The sequence below is a fragment of the Dromiciops gliroides genome, chromosome 6, assembly GCF_019393635.1.
Source record: "Dromiciops gliroides isolate mDroGli1 chromosome 6, mDroGli1.pri, whole genome shotgun sequence".
Lineage (NCBI taxonomy): Eukaryota > Metazoa > Chordata > Mammalia > Microbiotheria > Microbiotheriidae > Dromiciops > Dromiciops gliroides.
This window is the reverse complement of record NC_057866.1, coordinates 221,455,541-221,459,304: the sequence shown is the minus strand read 5'-3', so window position 1 is coordinate 221,459,304 and position 3,764 is coordinate 221,455,541. Positions and strand designations below refer to the sequence as shown.

At 42.4% G+C, this 3,764-nt stretch overlaps 1 pseudogene; it reads right to left on the bottom strand.

Annotated features, from left to right (window-relative positions):
* Positions 1-2,564: 2,564 nt before the first annotated feature.
* On the bottom strand, positions 2,565-3,303 carry LOC122732826 (annotated as a pseudogene).
* Positions 3,304-3,764: the final 461 nt, after the last annotated feature.

The window sequence follows — 3,764 nt, the reverse complement described above, 5'->3', positions numbered from 1 at the left end:
AAGTAGTTTTTCAAATTAAAGAATAATAAAAAAAACAATTAGAGTTTAAGTAGGGAAAGTTAATAGTGTGTTTTTTAAAAATCTTGATTAGTCAATCAATCAGCAGATATTTATTAAGCACATTCTTCATGTCAGGCACTTGACTAGATTGTTGTTCAGTTTTTCAGTCTTGTCTGATTCTTCATGATTCCATGAACCAAAGTATACCAGCCTCTTCTATTATCCACTGTCTCTTGAAGTCTGTAAGTTCATGTTCATTTTTTTCCATGACACTATCTACAAATTTCATCCCTTGCTGTCCCCTTTTCCTTTTGCCTTCAATCTTTCTCAACATCTGGGTGTTTTATATTCCATCTTCTCATAATGTGACCAAATTATTTAAGCTTTAGCCTCAGTATTTTACCTTCCAGTGAATAGACTTTATTAATTTCTCTATTTCTTGACTGATTTGATGTCCTTGCTTTCCAAGGCAATCTCAAAATCCTTTAGCATCACAATTTGAAAGCATCGATTCAACTTTCCTTATAGTGCAACTCTTACAGCCATCCATTGCTACTTGAAAAGCCATAGCATTGACTTTGTTGTCTTTTGTTGACAAGGTGATATCTCTGCCTTTTAGTACACTGTCCAGATTTGTAATAGCTTTCCTTCCAAGGAGAAAGTGTCTTTTAATTTCATAACTGTAGTCACTATTTTCAGTGATCTTTGAGACCAAGAATATAAAATCTAACATTGCTTCCATTTCTTCTCCCTCATTTTCCAGGAAAGTGATAGGACTAATTACCAACGTCTTAGTTTTATTTGATATTAATCTGCAGGCTAGCTTTTTATACCATCTTCTTTTACCTTTATAAAAAAGTCTTCTTAATTCCTCTTCACTTCCAGCCATCAGAGTGGCATGAACTGCATATCAGATTGTGATTTCTCTTGGCAATCTTAATTCCAGTTTTTGGCTTATCCAGCTTGCCATTTCATGTGATGTACTTACTCTGTGTATAAATTAAATGAATAAGGTGACAACATACAGCCTCGTCTTACTCCTTTTCCAATCCTAAGCAAATCAGTTGTTTCATGTTAGGTTCTGAGTGTTGCTTCTTGGCCTGCATACCAGTTCCTCAGGAGATAAGTAAGATGATCTGCTACTCCCATCTTTTTGAGGACTTGACACAGCTTGTTGTGATCCACAGAGTTAAAGGCTTTAGTGTAGTCAATGAAGCAGAAATAGACATTTATTTTTCCAGAACTTCCTTGATTTCTCCATAATCCAGTGAAAGTTGACAATTTGGTTTTTAGTTCCTCTGAGTCTTCAAAAAAAACCCAAAACCCAGCCTGCTCTTCTGGTAGTTCTCAGTTCACCTATTGCTGAAGGCTAGCTTGCAGAATCTTAAGTATAATCTTACTTCCATGTTAAATTAGCACAATTGATCAGTAATTTGAATATCCCTTGGCATTTAGAAATGGTCTGTAAACTGTTCTTTTCCAATCCAGTGGCTACTGTTTTGTCTCCCAAATTTGCTGGCATGTTGAGTATAGCACTTTAATATCATCATCTTTTAGGGTTTAAAATAGTTTGGCTGGAATTCTATCACCTCCATTAGCCTTATTATTAGTAATGCTTCCTAACGCCCACTTGACTTTATTCTCCAGGATGTCTGACTCTAGATCAGTAACCACACCATCATGGTTATTGATGATGTTAAGATCTTTCTTGTATAGTTCTTTTGTATATTTCTATTACCTCTTAATCCCTCCTACTTCTGTTAAATCTGGGCATTTTTGCTTTTATCATGCCAATTCTTGCATGAAACATTCCCTTGATATCTCCAATTTTCTTGAAGAGATCTCATCTTTCCCATTTTGTTGTTTTCTTCTATTGTTTTTTGTTTGTTCGTTTTTGTTTTTTTTTGTTCATTGCTTATTTAAGAAAACCTTAACTCTCCTTGCTCTTTTGGGTATCTTACATTCATTTGGGTATGTCTTTCCCTTTTTCCTTTCCATTTCTTTCCTCAGATATTTGTAAAGCTTCATCAGATAGTCATTTTTCTTTCTTGTTCTTTTTCTCCGGAATGTTTTTTTTTTTTAATTGCTGTCTCCTATATAATATTGTGAACCTTTGTCCATAGTTCCTCAGGCATGCCTTAAATCTATTCATCACCTACACTTTGTATTCTTTTTTTGTTTTTTTCTTGTGACCACTGTTTATTTGGGGCTTGCCTGCCCTGCCCCGAGGCCCACCCAGAGAGGAGGAGAGGGGGCCTGAAGTACATGGGGAGCGGGAGAAGGCACCATGTTAGAGCATGAGGGTTCCCAAGCCTGTAGCTGGCACGCGCTGGGCCTGGGAGGTGGGCAGGGATGAGGCTCCTTGGTGGTGGCCATGTTTGTACAGTCGGGGGTAGGAGGGACACCCAGGGACAACGCGGCGTCAGCGTCCAGTGGTGCCTGTGCTGGAGGGTCCCCACATGGGGAAAGGTGGGGGGAGGGGGAAGGGGAGCAGCTTCCTGGCCATCTCTGTCCTGGCGGGGGCGGGGTGCCAATGGCCCGTTGGGTGGACAGATACATGGGCCTCAGGAGTACATAGTGAGCTGCAGCCACTCCTGGATGTTGATACGAATCTGCCTGCTGCCATCTTTGTCCAGAGACTTGAAGGCATGGAACATGGCGTCTAAGGCACAAGCAGCTGATGATATTGTCAAAGTCCCTATTCCCGTCCTCATCCGCATATCGCCGAATGATCATCTGGTACAGCTCTGGGTTGAGCTGGAAACCTGCAGCTGAAAAGGCTCCAGGAAGCTCGTTGCTGCCGATGGTTCCTGAGTGGTCGCGGTCATACTGTTTGTAGATGGCCTGCCACTTCTTGATATTGTTACAAAGGTACTTAAACTCCTCAAAGCCAAGTTTGTCTGTGGTGTCGCTATCCATGACCGCCACCATGCTCCGACAGGTGTCGATGCCAAAGCCGTCCGTCTTCGGGTCAGGGTGTCGGGTCACCACCTTGTTCAAGATGTTCATGAGTTCAGAGGCGCTGACTTCCACGTCATCTCCGGACAACTGAGAAAACAGCCTCCTGAACTGCGGGACCTCCTCACTTTCATTGGCCTCAATGTGGGAGAAGTGGGATCGAAGGGGTGGGGCTCTGGGTTATAATTGGCCGCAGCTTCTCTGATGACGCCACCTAGGAAGCCCATGGCGCCCCCTGCCCCGCCGCCACGGTCGCCGCCGCCCCCTCCTCCGCTGAGCAGCCCCCCGAGAGCGTTGCCCACAGCCGCCGCCCTTCCCTCCCAAGAATGAATTAACCAGGAACATGTCTCTGGGACCGTGCGTGGTCTTGGCATCAGTTTCCCGGCTCGGGCCTGGCCTCCTGCCGTCCTCGCTCTGCTCCTCTCGGGTCCTACACTTTGTATTCTTAAGAGATTTTACTTAGGTTATGCTTATATGGTCTGTTGGTTTCCCCTCCTTTCTTCAATTTAATTCTGAATTTTGCAATAAGAAACTCATGATTGGAGTCACAGTCAGCTCCAGGTCTTGTTTTAACTGACTGGACAGAATTTCCCACCTTTGGCTGCAAAGTATATAATCAATCTGATTTTCATATTAACCATCTGGTGATGTCCATGTATCAAATCACCTTTTGGGTTGTTGAAAAGGGGTATTTATTATGACCAGCAAGTTATCTTAACAAACCTTTATTAGTACTGCAAGGCTGAGCTTGTCTATTAATTCAATTATGTTTTGATTTCTTATGTTAACATTCCAATCCCCTATGA